Source organism: Rattus norvegicus, chromosome 9 (assembly GCF_021556685.1).
Source record: "Rattus norvegicus strain SHRSP/BbbUtx chromosome 9, alternate assembly SHRSP_T2T, whole genome shotgun sequence".
Classification (NCBI taxonomy): Eukaryota; Metazoa; Chordata; class Mammalia; order Rodentia; family Muridae; genus Rattus; species Rattus norvegicus.
In genome coordinates this window covers 18397873-18420338 of record NC_141542.1, presented here as the reverse complement: position 1 = coordinate 18420338, position 22466 = coordinate 18397873, and the positions used below count along the sequence as shown (strand labels likewise).

Genomic DNA, 22466 nt, shown 5'->3' with positions numbered 1-22466 from the left:
AGTACTAGAGCTGGGCAGACATCAACCCTCTGTGCTATTTTTTCTGCTTCCCTGTCCATAACCCCGAGGTATTGCTTGCCATGCTCTGCCTGGGCCACTCCTGTTCTGACAGGCTGCCCCTCGTGGTAATACACTCACGATCCACCTACCCTATGGAGTGGTGTCTCCTTCCTTCTCCTCCATGTCTTTTCCCTCTCCTTGTGGACCCTGCCTGAGCCCCCAGGCCGAGGGAAACCTTGCTCTGTACCCTCTCTTCTGCCCAGCCCATGTTGTAGGGATTTTATTAACCAATCAGGGATAACTTAGGACGAGAAAAAAAAAATCTGGTATACATGAGGGTCTCCTTGTTTGAAGCAACCAGACCTTAGGGTACAGAATTTAGCATTTGAATATACAGCACCACAGGCCAACCCATTATAGGCCAATCTACTTTGTAGTTGGACTCATAGCTTGGCTCTCACACCTGTTAGATGTTCAACTGAGGAGAAGTTATTTTACCTTGTGTGACTCAATTCCCTTATCTGCACAGTGAGGATGATAATGAGTGTTTAATTCACAGAGTTGTCTTGGGGACTGATGAGTTAATATATCTAGTATTTAAACATTTAACACCATCTACTCTGCATAATTAATAAAAGTATGTGGAAAGGGCAAAGTCATAAAGCCAGAAGAACATTTGATTTGGAAATGGGGCCATACAACTACCTCTAATAACAAATTGAGAATCAGGGAATGGTGGAAGACTAACGCCAGAGAATTGGGAAATCAAGGCCAGCCTGGGCTGCATAATAAGATCCTATCTCAAAATATCAAGACAAGTCATGTTCGTAGGAATAATAAATCAAGAACTAGCCATTGTAAAGAATTTACAAAAAGCAAAGCAGTGGAGCAGAGTGGATGCTGTGTGTCAAATCCCTCTGCTGTCCATCTCTGGGACCAAGTATGCATCAGATCAGTGACGGGAATGGGGTGCTGAGAGCCTGGAGCAAAGGGATGCTGGCTGCATGGCCACATTTGAACAGTGCTAAAGCAGGACTAAATGCTAAGAAAAAAAAGTGATATGCAAAACATGTAAATTTTAATGTCCTCCAGAAAGGCAAAACCACAATAATTTTACTGTTTCTCAAGCTGCTTGTGTCACCAAACTTCTAATATTGGTAAGGATGTGGAAAACTCTTGTGATGCAAACCAGTTGCCAATAAGAAGAGCAACCAGTGTCCTGACCAAGGTGACCTGGATGCTGTCAAATAGGCTGAGGCAGCCTGGACAGCCATCAGAGTATGTTTAACACACAGATATCTGTCATTTCAAAAGGGGGAAAATGAAGCCTGACTTTTCCCCCCTTTAAGCAAAACCAAGAATACTAAAGCATTGAGGATTACAAATAAAAATATGCCAAGAAACTTCATAGAATATACATTTCTCTTGTGTGTGCTCCTGAGTGTGTGTGTTTTGTATGTGTTTTGTGTTTTGTGTGTATGTGTGAGTGTGTGTGTATGTGTGTGTACTTGTGTGTCTGAGTGTCTGTGTGTCTGTGTGTGTCTGTGTGTGACTGTGTATGCATGTGTGAGTGTGTGTGTATGCGTGTGAGTGTGTGTGTTTTGTGTGTGTGTCTGTGTGTGAGTGTGTGTATGAGTGTGTGAGTGTCTGTGTCTGTGTGCACTAATGCTTCAATTATCTGCTATGGTGAATACTGTCCCCAACTCAATTATGAAGGTTAGTATTAAGCTGTGAGTAGTATGTGGAGAGTGGTCACAAAGAATAATTAGGAGTCCTCTTCTGTTAAGTTGTCTGAGACTTCCAAATGCTGCATGATGTGAGTGGGCCTCACATCTCAGCACACTAACTCTATTAAGTAAATTCCCGTGTGTTTTTCTTAAACAATTTTTATGAAAACCTTAATTTTTTCTCCCATTCATTTTTGGGGGGGGGGGCGCAAGGGTCTTTGTTTGGTTTTTGGTTTTGTTTTTGGTTTTCTTTTTGTTTGTTTGTTTGTTTTTTGCTTATTTTAGGTCCACAGGATTTTCTGTAGCCTTGGAGGAAGTCCTAGACTTAGGACACTGGATCTGTACAGTTAAGGGAATTAACCAGTTCACTGAGCACATTTTTTCTTTGTTTGGTTTCTGTTTTTCTTTTGAGATCTCACTGTGGGAGCAGAGGAAGCCCTGAGGAAGTACAGCCCTAAGTGGATGTGTGTTGTAAACATGATATGACCATGCCTTGGACCCAAAGCCATTTATCCATGGGGAAAAGGCAAAGGCCCCCATTCCCCTTGAGGCTCAGAGACATGACAACGCCTTGTCAGGATGGCGTTGATAGTGTGTGCAGAAAAAGTCTACTCTACCTTTCTCCCTGGTCCCATCTGGATATTTACAGCTTGAAGACTGCTCCCTACAGAGACTGCTCCTACTGAGATTAGCTAAATCTGCCCCTTGTCAGTTACATATGCATAGTCCTCCCCTTCTTGTTTATCTGCATGCAATGCCCACCTCCTTGCTGCCCTGTGCAACAGCCCTGCTTCCTGGCCAGCTCTATATAATAAACATGCTGAGCTTCTGGGATGCTGCATTTCTCCAGCCCACGGACCCAGCCTTCCCCATGTATGTGTGTCCAATGTCATTCTTCATTTCCTCCTCACCCCTGGACAGGCCCAAGTCCCTGGAGCCAGGCAAAGGACTTGGCAATCTAAGTCTGCTCCACTTTGAAGGAAGTGCTTTCTAAACTGAAATCTAAAGCACACAGTGGGTTCAGCTCCCTCTCAAGTGTCTTTGGTGAGGGTTGGGGTGGGTGTGAGACCAGTTACATTCTGACTATTGCAGAAGAGTAAAGGATTCACAGTTTGCTTTTGGTGAAGGTGAGCTCCCCAAGAGGCTATCATTGCCAACGTTTTCCCAAGTCACTTCTAGGAGGTCAACTGACTCCTAGGTGAGTCTTTGGTTACACTGCTTCAGTTTTCTGTGGCTACACTGTCCAAATGGCACCCACTGGTCACACATGGCTATTTGAGATGAACTAAACTTAGAACTAAAATCTGCCTCTTTAGTCACAGCAGGCAAACCAGGAGGCAAACAGCCAGCCAGAATCCATAGCAAGAAACACAGCAGATATAGAATATTTCTATCATCTAGAAATTTCTCCTGGACAGCAGTGGTCTAGGTTCTTGGTATCTGGTTTTTCCTTCAGGGAGAATTATTTGCCATACTAATATCAGAAGGTTTATTTTTAAAGCAACTTTACCAAAACATGACTTACTCACCCACAAATTAATCCAGTTTAAGTCTACAATGTAATGGTTCCCCATAAATCTATCCGAGTTCGACGGTAGACCACGGAACAAAAGAAAGACAGTTTATGCAGTTATGTAAAATGGTATGCATCAATATTGACCACTGCATAATTATACTGTACTACTTTTGATTTCTTCAAAATTCCGGCCTTTTATTGATAGTTTTACAAAAATATATTATCCTAGAGTTGAGAAAATATTATACAATATTTCATCTGGGCTTTTTATTTCATTGAGACTTTAATATTTTTGCATCTTTTGCTAGTATTGTTAGATTCTTTATAAGAGTTTTATTTTGTGGATTTTTTTGCCGATCTGGTCACTATTTGATGCCATTTCAATGTTCTCAGTATTTTGATGACAATAATACCACAATGATAAAGTGATACTCATTTTCTTGAGCCATTTACATATGTATATACACACATATGGGAAGTTATGTATACATATTTCTATGCTATACTGTGTAGAATACAATTCTATTATACGTCAACATATACAGTTTGCTCAATATGATTTCTGTGAATGTTATCAGTCATGGGGAAATAATAAGAGCCTGAATAAACATGGACAATATTTGCAGAATGCACATAAAATTGAAGATGGTATATAAGCAAAAGTGTGAAGTATATCACTTAGAGCTTTCATATCGAATGCACTTTAAAATTTTTAATAGATTAAAAAGATTTAAATCATCTTTACCCAGTTTCATGTTTTTTTTTACAATGTATCTCCTGGATGATTTGAATTATATATGCTGCTCAAGATCCATTTAACAACAGTAACCTAATGCCTTACATGTGTTTCTGATATTTCTATTCACTTGATCACTGTTCAATAATTGTACCAAGTTGATAGCTGTTATTTTTTATGACTTTAAGAATGTAAATTTCATGTGTGTGCATATACTTTTGATCCTAACTCTTTGGAGGCATAAGCAGGTGGATCTCTTTTTTGAGTCAACCTGGTCTACATAGGAAAACCCTATCTTAAAAAAAAATCAATCAATGAATAAGCAAATAAAAGAAGAATTTAAAACACTTGAAATTAATATGAACACAACCACATCTTTAATAACAATTGATTTTTTATTGCAGATAATTCATATAATCCAAAATGTTATATAGTGTCATATGGGAACTCAATTTCATCATAAAATAAACCTGCTTTTCTCTTTTCATTGGTTGCTTTTAGTTAACATTTTCATACACATATATAATTTATTCTGATTATTCTCTCCCCCACATCGTCTCATCCCCTCCCCTATGACTTAAACTTATACAGTCTTCTAAATTAGGCTTTCCAAATTCAGGATTTCTCTTTTATTTATTATACATTCCTTTACTTTTCCATCTACAGTTTATGATATCTTAATAAGAAACCCATTCTATCATTAGCATTATCTCAGTGTTTGGTAGGAGACATTGACATTCTTCAGTAGCTTGTCATCAGTGCAGGAAATGACATCGAGGTCTCTCTCTGTCTCTGTCTCCCTCTCTGTCTCTCTCTGTCTCTCTGTCTCTTCTGTCTCTCTGTCTCTCTGTCTCTCTCTCCATCCCCTCCCCAATTGTTTCGTTTTCTAATACAAGGTCTCACACTTTAGTCTAGGCTAGCCTTGAACTCAAGGCAATCCACCTACCTCAGCCTTGTGAGTGTTGGGATTCCAGGCATACACCATCTTGCCCAGTGAATTTTGTGACTCTCGTACATCCCTTTACCATTTCTGAATTATTTTTAATATTGCTGTGACCTTTTTCTAGCTTCTAGATGTACATACATTAACTTGATTAGAAGGTTTTATTTTTAAAGATGTATTTATTTATGTACATGAGCACTCTGTTTGCAAGTGTGCCTGCCTGTCAGAAGAGAGCTTCAGACAGAAGAGGGCATTGGGTCCCACTACAGATAGTTGTGGGTCACCATTTGGTTGCTGGGAATTGAACTTGGGAGCAATGGAGAAGCAGCGCTCTTAACCACCAAGCCATCTCTCCAGCCTGATAAAAAAGATTTTAAATTTCATTCTTTTTGTGTTTGTTTGCATCTTTCTTCTTGAGAACACTGTGATGGAATGTCCAAATGGTAATTGGTGGCGGTTGGTAGAAGGAGCCATATGTGTGATGCTGCCATATGTGTGAGGGGCTGGCAACAAGGTGCAGAGCCAAGACCATGGCCCGGTGCCCTGAGGCTCCCCTGCTGGATGTGGGCTTACAGCCAGGTCAGGATGCCTTCAGGTGAGGACAGCAGGTGGTGGCTTGCGCCCTGCTGAGCCGGCCTAGGAGAGTGGCAACTACAATCGCCATGCCCAAGCCTCCAGCCTGGGGCAGCTGGAAGATCTGGAGGCTTTGGCCGCGGTTAGGTCACGGTGGGCCTGGGGGCCTCAGAAGAAGCCCTGGGCCTCCTCAGAGCCCTGAGAGGGACTGACGGGCTTGGGCTCATCCCGGAGCTCCACACCAGGCGCCTCCGCGTTTCGCACTTCCGCGTGTTGCCTGCACCACGGAGTGGGCACACGTGTCCTTCCCACCCCGCCATTCGACCGCGCCCGAGCCCGGCCTCAGGGCACGCGGAGCTCGTGGGTGAGCGCGGGGCCTGAGGGGTTCCGGGCGCCCGCGTTATATTTGGCGCACGCAGCAGCGCGTGTGCCTGGGCGAGTTTTCCTTCCGCAGGTGCCGGCAGCCGGGGCGCCGCCGCCCAAGCTGACTCCTCTCTCTCCCTCTCTGACCCCGGCAGGGCCCAGAGGTGATTCTGCCTGCACGATGTCCTCCTTCCTGTAGACGAGCTCTTCGCAGGCGCCACATCGCGAACAAAAAGAGAAAAGAAAAAAATGAAAAGAAAAAGCAGAAGAAGAGACCAGGGAAGCGGGCCTTAGCGACCTTGGGGTCACCTCGGCCACGGGAGGGCGCGCTAAGACAGCGGCGGTGTTTCCAACGGAGACTGCAGCCTCTCAGTGTCCAGGAACGAAGCCCAGGCCAGGGGACCTCGAGGCGTGGAGCTCGCGCTGACCCTAGCCCGACCTCCGGTCTGGTCCCCAGGGACAGCAAGCAGCAAGCAGGGCGGGCTGCACCGCCAGAGCAACAGAATCAAGGTAGGTAGGAGACCCGCGTCTGTCCTTGGCTGGTTCTGGCCCCGCCCCCTCTCCTCCCCTCCCTCCCCTTCCCCCAGCCCTGGGAAAGCAGTGGCAGAAGGAGGCAATGCAAAGTGAGCCCATTGGGTAGGGGAAGGGAGGGTTCAGGGATGTATGGAGAGCTGAAGTAGGGATTGGAAAGCCCAAGGCATTGGGAAAGAATGGAGAGGTAATCTGGAGTGTGCTGTTAATGGACGGGGATCCTGGGAAAATATTTTCTTAAAACCTCAGGCAATGAATGTATTATTTAATAGATTTCTTCTGATCTACTTTGAAATTGGTTGCCCCTTGCAAGAGATTGTATTTGGAGGATGTAAAATACCCTCCTTCAATTGCTCGGAGAAAGGGAACATAAACACAGATTTCCTCTTTTTTAGCCTCCAAAGCTCTGAGAGATTACAGTTCTGCATAATTTAATTCTTTCCTGCCTGCTATGAGCAGACCTCCAGATCAGCAAGTTCCTTTGGATGGTTTTGCTTGTTTTTGTTTCTTTTCCATGGTGCTGATTAGAAAGCCATGAATTGTTTTGTGAATTTTAAATTTCAAGAGGTGACACCCAGAGTTGATGGTGGTTTCCTTCAAACACTGCAGTGTAGTTGCAGCATAAAAAAAATACTTCTTGTGACAAGAAGTGGAAAAAGAAAGTTGATGAGCTAAGAAAAGTAGAGCCTTGAGCCAGATCAACTATTTGGCTTCCTCAAATATGGAGCAAGCATGGAATGTGGCTTTTTCAGAATCGAGGGGGTTTTTAGGATTGGGCAGTGAATGCTGTCTGGGGCTAACCCGTCCCTTTTGTGGCTGACAACCGTTAGGAGAAGGTCAGAATGTGCCAACAGCACAGAGTGGGCACTGGTGGTGTTTGAACTCAGAAGTGCTCAGGAACTGTGAAAGTTTCTCTGTTATCACCCTGGAGCCATCTAGTGAAATAGACCACTGTGATGCTGTGTAAGAGGCCATTGTGAGGGCTGCAGAGATGGCTCAGTGGGTAAGAGCACCAAGTGTTCTTCCAGAGGTCCTGAGTTCAAATGCCAGCAACCACATGGTGGCTCACAACCATCTGTAATGAGTACTGATGCCCTCTTCTGGTGTGTCTGAAGACAGCTGCATTGTCTCACATATAAATAAATAAATCTTACAAAAGATTGTCATCTACTGCAGTTTCTATGTGGACAGGGCTTAAAGATCAAGTACATTGCCTGTCTTTAAAGATCAAGTGTATCACCTAACTTTTAAACCAAGAAATGTAGTGTCTTTTTTGCTGCTTCTGTACCTTTTAGTGATGTATCTTTTCTCCTATTACGTCATTTGTTTCCATGATAGTTGTTTTCAAGTGTATATGATTATCAATCCTATTTGCAGAGCTATTCAATATTTCTGTTTTCATTGGTTAAATATTTGTGGTGAATTTACATTGTTATATCAGTAAAATGCTATGTGAAAATTTTAGAGAATATACCGGTTTGGGTAATTTTAATAACCTTTCCCCTCAAGTGGCGGCCTGTTTACACATTAAAAAGACTGGAATGTATTACCATCCATAGCAGGATTGATAGGGAAGCACAATGGACAGCGACAGTGTTGTTCCCTTTGACAGTTGTGGGAGCCAAGAATGAAGTGTGAGTTGCCTCTTTGTGACTTACAAAATCGAGACTGAGTATCATTACTGTAGAAGCCCATGGAAAAAATGATGAAGTTTTCAGAAATCACCAGTTAAAGAAATGGTGATATTGCTTGTATTGAATTCTGACTTTCAAAGTTATGTTTCATTTCTCTTTATTCCATAATGAAGCTTTTTATTAATTTTTTTATTCACCATTACACCCTTAGATGCACAGGGCTAGGATTGTAGTAGGTGCTCAATAAATCTCTGACCATCAGGGCAGAGGAATGATAAGAAAGGATGTATTTTCTGTAAGTTCTGTTACTTTCGGGAACAGGTGGTTTTCGGCTTAACCATTCATAGCTTGGTATCTTGTCCCACATACAACAACTTGACAGAATCCCCTTTCTGGCCATTATGTTCAACTTATTTTTCTCTTAATCATTCTTGAAAATCATGGAAGTAGTGTGGAAAATTGATTGTACCTGCAGTATAGCAAAAGAGGCCAGTCTAGATAGATAAGCTGTTAAGTTTCTCCATGAGGTGATGTCTTAAAACATCTAGACTTTAGGAATTTAGTGTTGTGTTTTCTAAAGATACATCGTACAGTACACAGATAACATCGTAATAGAATAAGTAGTCTTTTGATTTAGCCTCAAATTCCATAAAGCAATGACTACTGCACAGTTCTCTTGGCCATATGAATAGCAGAAATTATATTTCACTTTTTTAAAGAAATAATGAAAGTACTTAATCTTAAGCAAAGCCCATGGGAAAAGTTTTCTGTGGTGTTTCTCTTTGGTTTCTTGTGCTCTTTCTAGAGGACGACTTTAAGAAGTCAGGGCGGTCAGGTGGTCAGCGTGGTCAGGCAGTCATGAGTAGATGGTTAAGCAATGTGCTAGGGCCCCATAGGCCAGTGAGCCAGGCTGAAGAGCAGAGTCTAGCCAGTGAGCCTGACTGAAGAGCAGAGGCTAGCCAGTGAGCCTGACTGAAGAGCAGAGGCTAGCCAGTGAGCCTGACTGAAGAGCAGAGGCTAGGCAGTGAGCCTGACTGAAGAGTAGAAGCTAGCCAGTGAGCCTGACTGAAGAGCAGAGGCTAGCCAGTGAGCCAGGCTGAAGGCTGAAGAGCAGTGATTTTAACCTTTATTTATAAGTTCTTCAGTTTTCCTAAAAGTTTCTACAAAGTTTTGCCTCCATAAAGTTTGGCTTAAAAGGTTCTCCTTGCTCTCTTCTTCTGATCTCCTTTCCTCTTGCTCTATGTCACAATAATTTCCTTACTCTCAATGCCTTACTCTCAACGCTATGCCTTTACTTCTAAGTTCTTCTTGAGTTCTGTTCTGTTCTGTTCTGTTCTGTTCTGTTCAGTTCTGTCTAAAAAGCTTTCTCTCTCTTTGTCCTCAGCATTTGTATATCTTTCTGAACACAGCATCACATGGTGAAAAGTTCACCACAAGTTTGCACAGGAATTCAAATCATAAGTTGGATAATCAATTTACGACAGAGAATGTTTACATGCATATCCATGAAGAGTAATCATCAGGATAAACAGTCACCATCTGTCACTAGCTCTGCACGTTCATGGAGAGTTAAAAGCTGTAATTTTTATGAGAAAAGAATAAGTGAAATTACCTATAGGCAAATCCAGTCAGTTATTTATGTTCAGTCCTTGCATCTATAGTAAATCATTAGTTCTCTTTTTATGAACTTTGGTTAATTGGTTTACACCCTCTTAGGATGGGCTCTAATTTGTAGATGCCTGCTTGGTATTGCAGAAGCCATTCACTCATGACACTTTAAGAATAGAAGAGAGTTCAATGCAATTTTGATTACCAGATAAAACATAATAGCAGTCCTATTATAAAAGCTTAACATTACTAATCTAATTTTAGGAATTCTTATAGAACCATCATTAGGAATTAAGAAATCATCTATTTGTCTACAGATCATCACTCCAAGACAATACATCTTCGTTGCTCTGTGGTGATCTGCTCAAAAGAGTGGGGTAAAGAGCATGATAAATACAGAGGCAGATGCTTGCAGCCAACAATTCAGCTGAGATCAGGGTCCCCAATGGAGAAGTAAGAGAAAGAATTGAGGGAGCTGAAGGGCTTTACAGCCCCATAAGAACAACAATAAGAAACACCCATAGCTCCCAGGGCTGAAATCACCATCCAAAGAGTACACATGGACAGACCCATGAGTAAAACTGCATATGTAGAATAGGATGGCCTTCTTGGGTACAATTGGGAGGACAAGCCCTTAGTCTTGTCAAGGCTTGATGGCCCAGCGTAGGGGAAAACAGAACAGGGAGGCAGGTAGGCCTGGGTGTTTGGGTGGGTGGTAAAACCCTAATAGTAGAAGGGGGAGGCATGTTATAAGGGGTTTTGTGGATGGGATACCAGGAAAAGGAATAACATTTGAAATGTAACAAAAGCTCTCTCTGGGGATGGACAGCGGCTAAGGTGCTCTGAGCCCCTACTTCCCTGCTACCTCCCTTTGATCACGACTCTGGTGCCAGATGTCAGCCTGGGGCTCTCCATGGGCTGCTGCTGGCACTGGTTTTGGTGTTCAGGGTCAAGAGCATGATGAGCAAGGAGCACATGGTTTGTCCCGATTCAGAGCAGGGCGAGTGGCCACCAGGGAATAAGCACAGCTTCCTGTACGATCATGAGGTCTTCCTGGGCAAGGAGGACTCCAAGACCTTTGATAGCTAAGCCTGGACGAGAGCAGGAGAGGCTGGGGAAAATTGTTGATCCAATTGACAGTGATGGAGGCGGCCTTGTTACTTCTGAAGACCTGAAAGTTTGGGTCAAACAGGTACAGAAAAGATACATCTACCATAATGTGGCTAAACTCTGGAAGAATTATGATAGGAACATAGAGGAAAAGATCTCCTGGTAAGAATACAAGCAGCCACCTATGGCTACTACCTCGGAAACCTTGCTGAATTCCAAGATAGCTCTGATCATCACAACTTTAAAAAGATGCCTCCAGGGGAATCACTATCCCTGAACTCAAGCAGTATTACAGAGCAATAGTGATAAAAACTGCATGGTATTGGTACAGAGACAGACCGATAGACCAATGGAATAGAATTGAAGACCCAGAAATGAACCCACACACCTATGGTCACTTGATTTTTGACAAAGGAGCCAAAACCATCCAATGGAAAAAAGATAGCATTTTCAGCAAATGGTGCTGGTTCAACTGGAGGTCAACATGTAGAAGAATGCAGATTGATCCATGCTTATCACCCTGTACAAAGCTTAAGTCCAAGTGGATCAAGGACCTCCACATCAAACCTGATACACTCAAACTAATAGAAGAAAAACTACGGAAGCATCTGGAACACATGGGCACTGGAAAAAATTTCCTGAACAAAACACCAATGGCTTATGCTCTAAGATCAAGAATCGACAAATGGGATCTCATAAAACTGCAAAGCTTCTGTAAGGCAAAGGACACTGTGGTTAGGACAAAACGGCAACCAACAGATTGGGAAAAGATCTTTACCAATCCTACAACAGATAGAGGCCTTATATCCAAAATATACAAAGAACTCAAGAAGTTAGACCGCAGGGAGACAAATAACCCTATTAAAAAATGGGGTTCAGAGCTAAACAAAGAATTCACAGCTGAGGAATGCCGAATGGCTGAGAAATACCTAAAGAAATGTTCAACATCTTTAGTCATAAGGGAAATGCAAATCAAAACAACCCTGAGATTTCACCTCACACCAGTGAGAATGGCTAAGATCAAAAACTCAGGTGACAGCAGATGCTGGCAAGGATGCGGAGAAAGAGGAACACTCCTCCATTGTTGGTGGGATTGCAGACTGGTACAACCATTCTGGAAATCAGTCTGGAGGTTCCTCAGAAAATTGGACATTGAACTGCCTGGGGATCCAGCTATACCTCTCTTGGGCATATACCCAAAAGATGCCCCAACATATAAAAAAGACACGTGCTCCACTATGTTCATCGCAGCCTTATTTATAATAGCCAGAAGCTGGAAAGAACCCAGATGCCCTTCAACAGAGGAATGGATACAGAAAATGTGGTACATCTACACAATGGAATATTACTCAGCTATCAAAAACAACGGCTTTATGAAATTCGTAGGCAAATGGTTGGAACTGGAAAATATCATCCTGAGTGATCTAACCCTATCACAGAAAGACATACATGGTATGCACTCACTAATAAGTGGCTATTAGCCCAAATGCTTGAATTACCCTAGATGCCTAGAACAAATGAAAATCAAGACGGATGATCAAAATGTGAATGCTTCACTCCTTCTCTAAAAGGGGAACAAGAATACCCTTGGCAGGGAAGAGAGAGGCAAAGATTAAAACAGAGACTGAAGGAACTCCCATTCAGAGCGTGCCCCACATGTGGCCCATACATATACAGCCACCCAATTATACAAGATGGATGAAACAAAGAAGTGCAGACCGACAGGAGCCGGATGTAGATCGCTCCTGAGAGACACAGCCAGAATACAGCAAATACAGAGGCGAATGCCAGCAGCAAACCACTGAACTGAGAATAGGACCCCCGTTGAAGGAATCAGAGAAAGAACTGGAAGAGCTTGAAGGGGCTCGAGACCCCATATGTACAACAATGCCAAGCAACCAGACCTTCCAGGGACTAAGCTACTACCTAAAGACTATACATGGACTGACCCTGGACTCTGACCCCATAGGTAGCAATGAATATCCTAGTAAGAGCACCAGTGGAAGGGGAAGCCCTGGGTCCTGCTAAGACTGAACCCCCAGTGAACTAGACTGTTGGGGGGAGGGCGGCAATGGGGGGAGGGTTGGGAGGGGAACACCCATAAGGAAGGGGAGGGGGGAGGGGGATGTTTGCCGGGAAACCAAAGAATTATTATTAAGTATTAAATAAATTAAAAAAAAACTGAAAACAACAAAAAAATGTAAGTTAAAATTATCCAATAAAAAGATTCAAAGCCAAAAAAAAAAAAAAAAAAAAAAAAGGTGCCTCCACGAGATGAAATGAGAGGAGGTTTAAGGCCTTGATGGTGACCTGACAGCTACTCAGGACGGGTTCATTGCTTTTCTATACTAAGAGGATTTAAAGCATATGAAGGAGATTGTAGTTCTGGAAACCCTGGAGGATATCGACAAGAACGGGGATGGTTTTGTGGACCAGGATGAGTACATTTTGGACATCTTTTTCCCATGAGGACAATTCCCCTATGACAGACTGGGTTTTGTCTGGGGAGCAGTTCAATGATTTCCTAGATCTGAACAAGGATGGGAAACTGGATTAGGATGATATTCACCATTGGATCCTCCCTCAGGACTATGACCATGCACAGGCTGAGTCCTGGCATCTGGTATATGAGTCAGACAAAAACAAGGATGAGATGCTAACCAAGGAGGAGATTCTAGACAACTGGACCATGTTTATAGGAAGCCAAGCCACCCATTATGCGGAAGATCTTACCAAAAATCATGATGAACTTTGAAAGACATTCATCTTCATGTGGCCAATGGTCACAGGCTTCCTGCGGATGTTCTGGGTTATTGCTATATTTGTAAAGTATATAGCAGTTGTGTCCCTAAACAATGAGAAACCTTTCTAAAGCTCAAAAAAAATCATATATTGCACCACAAACAATAATAGTTGGAGATTTAAACACCCCACTTTCATCAATGGACAGATCAAGGGAACAGAAATTAAACAGAGACATAGAAAGACTAACAGAAGTTAAGGAAAAAAAGGATTTAACATATATTTATAGAACATTCCATACTAAAACGAAAGGATATACCTTCTTCTCAGCATCTCATGGAACCTATTCAAAAATTGACCATATATTTGGTCACAAAACAAGCCTCAACAGGTACAGGAAGATAGAAGTAATCCCATGCATCCTATCAAAAAACCACGGACTAAGGCTGCTGATCAATAACAACAAATAGAACAGAAAGCCCACTTATACATGGAAGTTGAAGTCAATAACAACTTGTTCATTGGAGACATAAGAAAGAAATTAAAGACTTCTTAGAACTTAATGAAAGTGAAGATACAACATACCCAAACTTATGGGACACAATAAAAGCAGTGCAAAGAGGAAAACTCACAGCTCTGAGTGCCTGCAAAAAGAAACAGGAGAGAGCATCCGTCATCAGCTTGATGGCACACCTAAAAGCTCTAGAAAAAAAATTAAATAAACCCTAGAGGGGTAGAAGGCAGGAAATAATCAAACTCAGGGCTGAAATCAAACAAGAAGAAACAAAACTAAGTATCAAAAGAATCAGCAAACCCAGAAACTTGTTTTTTGAGAAAATCAACAAGATAAATAAACACTTAGCCATACTAACCAGAGGTCACAGAGAGTGTATCCAAATTAATAAAATCAGAAATAAAAGGGAGACATACAACAAAATCTGAAGAAATTAAAAAGATCATCAGAGCCTACTACAAAAACATATATTCAACAAAACGGGAAAATATGAAGGAAATGGACAATTTTCTATACAGATACCAGGTACCACAGTTAAATCAGGAACAAATAAACCATTAAACAACCCCATAACTCCTAAAGAAATAGAAACTGCTATTAAATATCTCCCAGGACCAGGATGGATTTAGTGCAGAATTCTATCAGACCTTCATAGAAGACTTCATACCAATACTGCCCAAACTATTCCGCAAAATACAAACAGACAGAGCATTACCAAATTCCTTCTATGAAGCCACAGTTACTCTTATACCTAAACCACCCAAAGGTACAACAAAGATAAAGAAAATCAGATCAGTTTGTTTTATGAATATTGATGCAAAAATGCTCAATAAAATTCTTGCAAACTGAATCCAAGAACACATCCAAATGATCATCCATCATGATCAAGTAGGCCTCATGGCAAGGATGCAGGGATGGTTTAATATACAGAAATCCATCAACGAAATTCACCATATAAACAAACTCAAAGGAAAAAAAAAACACATGATCATTTCATTAGATGCTGAGAAATCATTTGACAAAATTCATTACCCTTTCATTAATAAAGTCCTGGAAAGATCAGGAATTAAAGGCCCATATCTAAATATAGGAAAATGCAAAATACATGAAACCAGTAGCTAACATCAAACTAAACTGAGAAAATTGAAGGAATCCCACTAAACCAGGGACTAGACACGGCTGACCACTCTTTCCCTACTTTTTCAATATGTACTTAAAGTCCTAGCCATAGCAATCAAACAATGAAAGTAGGTCAAAGGGAAAAAATTAGAAGGGATGAAGTCAAAATAGTAATATTTGAAGATGATATGATAGTCTACATAAGCAACACCAAAATTCCACCAGGGAACTACTTAATTTGATCAACAACTTCAGCAAACTGTCTGAGTATAAAATTAACTCAAACAATTCAGTAGTCTTCCTCTACTCAAAGGGTAAACAGGCTGAGAAAGAAATTAGGGAAATGACAGCCTTCACAATAGTCCCAAATAATATAAAATAACTTGCTGTTACTTGAACCAAGCAAGTAAAAAATCTGTATGACAAGAACTTCAAGTCTCTGAAGAAATTGAAGAAGATCTCAGAAGATGGAAAGATCTCCCATGCTCATAGATTGGCAGGATGAATATGGTAAAAAATGGCTATTTTGCCAAAAGCAATCTACAGATTCAATGCCATCACCATCAATATTCCTACTCAATTCTTTATAAAGGTAGAAAGTGCAATTTGCCATCATTTGGTATACCATAAAACCCAGGATAGCAAAAACTATACTCAACAATAAAAGAACTTCTGGGGGAATCACCATCTCTGACCTCAAGCAGTATTACAAAGCAATAGTTTGTATGGTATTGGCATACAGACAGGCAGATCAGTGGAACATAATTGAAGACACAGAAAAGAACCCACACCCCTATGGTTATTTGATCTTTGACAAAGGAGTTAAATCATTCAATGGAAGAAACATTGCATTTTTAACAAGTGGTGCTGGTTCAACTGGAGGTCAGCATGTAGAAGAATGTAAGTTGACCCATTCTTATTACCCTGTACAAAGCTTAAGTCCAAGTGGATCAAGGACCTCCACATCAAACCAGATACACTAAAAGTAATGGATAAGAAGTAGGGAAGAGTCTCGAAGACATGAGCACTAAGGAAAATTTCCTGAACAAAATACCAATAGCTTATGCTTTAAGATCAAGAATCGACAAATGGGCCCTCATAAAACTGAAAAGCTTCTGTAAGGCAAAGGACAGTGTCATTAGGACAAAAAGGCAACCCACAGATTGGGAAAAAATCTTGACCAATCCTGCATCTGATAGAGGACTAATATCCAAAGTATACACAAAACACAAGAAGTTAGAGTACAGAGAGCCAAACACCCCTGTTAATAAATGGGGTTCAGAGCTGAAGAAAACATTCTCAGCTGAGGAATATCGAACAGCTGAAAAGCACATAAAGAAATGCTCAACATCCTTAGTCATCAGGGAAATGCAAATCAAAACAACCCTAAGAATCCACCTCACACCAGTCAGGATGGCTAAGATCAAAAACTCAGGTGACAACAGATGCTGGCGAGGATGTGGAGAAAGAGGAACACTCCTCCATTGTTGCTGGGATTGCAAACTGGTACAAGCACTCTGGAAATCAGTCTGAAGGTTCCTCAGAAAATTGGACATTCCACTACCTGAGCACACAGCTATACCTGTCCTGGGCATATACTCAATAGATGCTCCAACATAAAACAAACACATATGATCCACTATGTTCATAGCAGCCTTATTCATAATAGCCAGAAGCTGGAATGAACCCAGATGCCCTTCAACAGAGGAATGGATTTGAAAAATGTGGTACATCTACACAATGGAGTAATACTCAGCTATCAAAAACAATGACTACGTTCAATTCATAGGCAAATGGAAAGAACTCGAAAATATCATCCACAGTGAGGTAATCCAATCACAGAAAAACACACTTGGTATGCTGTTGGGAGCAATGGCCTTGAAGCCCTCCATTATTGATGTTATTATTATGGTTAGCATTAAGTATGACTGGGTTCATGGAAAATCCACAGCCACCTCAGAAGACTAATACAAATGTGGTGGTCAAGATGAATAATCATATGATAACGTGTGATGATAAGATACCCAATGTCATGACCTGTAACCTTTCTGAAAAACCAACACCCTGCTGACTAATAGATATGACAAACCTGTGACCTTTCTGACATCCTGTCAACATCAGCCGATTCCCTGACCACACGAATATTGTGTCCTTGGCGTGCGTAAATGTTTCTTACTTCACCCCTCTCTCTCTTACCTTTTTATGGTACAAATTCAGCCTTGGGGAAAAATAAAATTGTCACCTTGATCAGACTCTTGTCTTGGCGTCCTTCTTCGCGTCTCTAGTCCCTCATGCTCTTCCAGGTACTCAGCACCCCTCATTGACAATATGCACTCATTGATAAGTGGATATTGACCAAAACCTCAAATTACCCAAGATGCAATCTACAGATCTCAGGAAACTCAAGAAGAAGGATGACCAAAGTGCAGATGCTCCCACTCCTTCTTAAAATGGGGAACAAAAATATCCATAGGAGGGGATATGGAGGCCAAATCTAAAGCAGAGACTGAAGGAACAGCCATTCAGAGTCTGCCCCACACGTGGCCCATATATATACAGCCACCAAAACTAGGTAAGATTGATGAAGCTAAAAAGTGCTTACTGAAAGGGACCGGATATACATCTCCCCTGAGAGACACATCCAGAGCATGTCAAATAAAGAGGTCACTGCTGGCAGTAAACTACTGAACTGAGAACAGGACGCCCTTTATGGGAATTAAAAGAAGGATTCAAAGAGCTGAAGGGCTTGCAACCCCATAAGAACAGCAATGCCATCCAAATAAACCACTACAAAAGACTATATATGGACTGACCCAGGGGTCCAACTGCATATGTAGGAGAGAATAGCCTTGTTGGGGCACCTGTGGAAGTGGAAGCCCTTGTTCTTAACAAGGTGGGACCCTCAGTGCAGGGGATTGTCCGGGAAGGGGTTTCTAAGTGGCATGGATTGGGGGAGCATACATATGGGAGACGGCACGGGAGGGGGGCTTAAGGACCAAAAGCTGGGAAATGGAATAAGTTTTGAATAAAAAATATATATCTATTTAAAAAACTAAAAATTTAAAAAATTATAATAATACTAAGAAATAATCCAAAAAAGAAACTGTGAATAAGAAAGAAATTTTAGGATTTGGAAAAAGATGAATGCCAGGTATTTGAAAAACTGTATGATCATGGTAAACACTTTAATATACATGAGAAATTTTTTTACATGTTAATGAACTGCATCTTTTTTTAAAATAGTGAATGCAAATCCGTGAGTTACTGTCTTCTCTGATGCTTCCAAAGTCTTCTATGAAGGAAACAGGGTAGTTTTAGTGAGGGTCTATGATGAGTCAGCATAGAGCTCGATGGAGTCTTTTCCTAGAAATCTGTCTTGGGGATTTGATGTTGTGTTGTTTAGGCTATCTGTGCAGAACATGTAACTTACTTGTCGGACCAGCAAGTATCTGCATAGAAAGGTTTCCTGAAGTGGAAATGAGTACAGGCCAGGGCAGCACATCTTGCTTGAGTCTAAGAGACTTGTACACAGCATTGTTCCCACTAATTCCTCACTCAACAGGAAATGTGCTGCATAAGAGCAAAGTTTTCATTTGTGCATGCGAGTGTGTATATGTGTGTGTGTGTGTTTGTGTGTGTGTTTGTGTGTGTGTGTGTGTGTGTTTTTGTGTCCTCTTTTTGGGGGTTGCATTTCTAAAGGATTTTATTGTCCTGCTTCTACACCATAACAAAAAGGGACCTGCAAGCTCAAGGCCTGTACCATTTGTTACCCCTGTGAAACACGACTCACTTGAACATATTTCCACTCCTCCCCCAGACTTCACAAGATAATTCTGTTCTGAAAATTTTGGAAATAGAATAAATTATAAAATCTCTTTTTTCTACCCGCTTTTGGATTATTAATAAAGGACTGGGGCAAGAGAAAGGCTGTAGTTCTGTAGAACATGTGAAGAGTAAATGAGAGGGAGCATGAGGGAGTGAATGAGAGAGTAAATCACAGAGTTAATGTAAGAACAAATGTGAGAGCCAGGGAGAGAGCATGAGAGGAGAATGTGAAAATGAGTGAGGAGAGAATGTGAGGTGTGTATGAAGATTGTGTGTGTGCGTGACAGGAGAGTGCATGTGGTGTGTGTGAGATATGTGTGAGGTGTGTATGAAGAGTGTGTGTGAGAATGAAAGGGTAATGAACAGATGTGTGAATGATTGTGGGAGGTTGAGAAAAGAAAACTGCAATAAAAAAGGCAGAGTGCACAAAAAAATGCAGAGTGTGTGCAGCCTCAAGCTGAGAGAGAGAGAAATAGAGAGAGAGAGAGAGAGAGAGAGAGAGAGAGAGAGAGAGAGAGAGAGACAGAGAGAGAATAACTTTAAGCCTTGAAGTTGCCTGTCAGTTTGTACCCAAAGAGTCGTCTGTGGATATGTATTATGTGCCTTCCAGATAACCCTGCTTCCAGGTGAGAACTCTGATCCTGTGAGAGAGCCAGGAAAGGCCGACGGAATGGCTGCAACCCTGAGGGCAGAGGATAAAATATTTGGCCTAGACCTCCTAATTTATCTTTTCACCTGAAGCCTTATTATTAAATTTTCTTACTGGAATAGGACTACGATCCTGGTGAGGGTCTTCTCTCTTGGATACTTAATCATTTCTTCGTTGTCACAGACTTTTTGAGCTTACTCCAGTCACTGGGAGTTATTCACACCTTCAAATTTGCTGAACTTTTCAGATTTCTAACATTTGTGGCAAACTGAGTAAAAAAGCAATGAATGTTGAGCACTTCACTGGGGTCCAGTGCATATGGAGCTACGGGTGTATGGATATGGTAAGTCCCTAGGAGTTACTCTAAGAAAGTAGGACTGTGCTCCCCTAGGACCCCTGCGTGACCTCACTTCACTTTGCCAGCTTTGTGGGCTTCTACACTGCTGGTCTGAGAAGAACTGAAAACTAATGAAATAGATGTGTAGCCTCCCATTACCTTTGTCATTGTTAGGATATTAGTAGGAGAGGTTTGATTGAAATATACTTTCAAAAATATTAACAAAACCATTGCCTCTTGTGTACCATCTGGATGAAGTACCAAGTTCACAGACAGTTCTTCACAAACTTCTCAAAGCCAGCAAACTGGAGCATGAAGAAAGCCAAGTCCAAGGCATTCAAAACCAGCATCCTCACCAATGCCCCCAGGAAAGGCTTTGTTAAAAGAAGGGAGGTACTGAGACAGTTGGCCCTCATACACTCAGAGAAGACTGTGCCAGGAGAATTGGGGAAGGATTGTGGGAGAGAGTAATTAAGTATCAGTAGTCAGTGAGCAGAACGTAAAGTGAAAAAGAAAAATATATAAATAGAAATAAAATAAATTCTTTAACAAAATGGGACACAATGTATTGCTGAACTAACTCTACTGTGTTTACACTTGCACATGCTTTAACATCTAGATAGTAGATGTGATAAAGTAGGATGCCCTTGTCGTTTACATATACTATGTACACAGCAAAGATAAATGAAGTGGATAACATGCAGATCACAGATCCATTGTTCCCTCGCATCTATGTGACTCTGCTTCCCTTTTTCAGGACTGTGGAGGCCTCCTCTCATCCAGGTCTCAGGGCTCAAGCAAAATGCAGTCCCCTATGATCTCTGGCCAAGTGCTCTTGTGTTCCCAAAATTACTCTGCCTCAGGCTGCAGAGGCACTGAAGAGCCAGCCTTCACCTTCAAGGTGCAACCACTCTTTCAGTCTTTACAGGCTCTCTGTTACTCAACTGAAGGTTTCAGCAGAGGCCTTTCATCTCAATAACAGAAGCTTACCTAATCCAAAACATTGGGAAGCCATCCTACACTCCTGATTGCCTGCTTACCTGAGACCAAACTACATAGCTCTCTTCTTTATGCCTGTTTCCCTGATTTGAAAGTAAATATTGTGTTCATCTGTGGCATTGGTGGTAAGAATAAAATCCTTAACATGGATAAGAGGACCATGCAGAGCATGGCTTTACATTCTACTTGCAAATTGAATAGCTAGAGGGAATTACCAAAGAAAACAATAAGAATCCTAACAACAATTACAGAAATAATGAAATGAAATAAAACAAAAACAAAAGCAAAAACAAAAATACCTTGTGGGTGCTGGTATTAAAGGCATGTATTAATTCTGACCAGCTTTGTAGTAATTTCCAATAAAAAACAAACAAACAAACAAACAAACAAACAAACAAACAGCCTTATTACACTTGCAGCAAGTGCAGGAGAGAAAGCTGGGAGACATCCTGTGCTGCTGCCCCCCATGCTGTGATTCTGCAGCAACAACTTCCTTGGGAATAGGAACCTGTATGCAGTGGGATCCCTTGCTGGGCCTATCATCTCAAAAATGGGGGCTTCTCTAATCCAAACCTTAGAATCCAGTTTACTTCAGGCCAGGAATGAAGTCAACCATCATTAGTGAAAGAGCAAGGGAAAAATTATACAGGAAAAAATATGTGCCTTAATCAGAAAAGATCCTCAACTTCTAAGGCCTCCACAATCTCCACCCCTCTCTTCTGAGCTTTGCATAGTGATGTTGTATAGCTCCAGATGGTAGGAAAAGGCAGAGTTCTTCCCAGAAAAGTCATACATGATTTTCACCCTGACATATGTGAGTTGAGGTGGCATCGTATCACAGAGTCAGCTCACCCGGGATAAGGACACAGAAGCCACAGATGACAATGCCAATGGACTCCCTCCTGAACTTATGGACACATTAAAATTGAGGTTTAGCCTAACCTTAGGCCATTCCACTCCCTGCCCATCGGCCTGATTTTTATGTTTGCTATGAGCAAAAGATCAGAGTGGAGCCCCAAATATCCTCATGATAGGACTTGGAAATTCAGGGAGAATGATATTGGAGAAGGGATGGCTATGTGGTTACAATGTGGTAACTGGGTTCTGACCAGGAACCTCGTCCTTAGCCAATGGAGACTTTAAGGCCGGGCCTCCTGCTTGTTCCAGTGCAGGCTAAGACTTCAGGGTCAGGCCAGCTCCTGAGCCCCACACAGGGCTGCCTGCATACCCTTGTGACTGCGTTAGATCCAGAGTGCTCTCCGCCCCATCCTCTTCTCTCCTCTTTGTCACAGCCTTGGTCCCCAAGAGCACTTGTCAAACACCTTTATACATCGATGTCAATCTCCAGGTCAGGTGCCCAGAGAATCAATCTTCATAGCTGACCATAAATGAGTATTCTTTGTGTGTGTATATATATAATGTTGTAGAACACAGAATAGGGATTCTTGGTGAAAGCTTCGTGGACATGTGTCTTTGCACTGGGATCTTTCCACATGACTTAGATATCCTTGCCATGAGGTCATTACCAGTCACCTTGCCA

General features: G+C 41.7%; 2 protein-coding genes and 1 long non-coding RNA gene across 10 annotated transcripts in view; all 3 read left to right on the top strand.

The window, feature by feature from the left end:
• The window catches only part of LOC134480518 (uncharacterized), a 113072-nt gene that overhangs the window by 68266 nt on the left and 22340 nt on the right, over nt 1–22466 (top strand). The window lies entirely within an intron of this gene.
• Nucleotides 1–22466, top strand: part of LOC134480513 (girdin-like) — a 77992-nt gene that overhangs the window by 33186 nt on the left and 22340 nt on the right. The gene's annotated exons all lie outside the window — the stretch shown is intronic.
• Nucleotides 5782–22466, top strand: part of LOC148003384 (uncharacterized) — a 39025-nt gene continuing 22340 nt past the window's right edge. For 3 of the 5 annotated variants that reach the window (XR_015629342.1, XR_015629341.1, XR_015629340.1), the window contains exon 1: nt 5933–6368. This is a non-coding gene — a long non-coding RNA (uncharacterized LOC148003384). Of the gene's footprint in view, nt 5860–5932; nt 6369–17419; nt 17689–22466 lie in introns of those variants that run through there. The other 2 variants (XR_015629344.1, XR_015629345.1) reach the window with 2 other exon arrangements.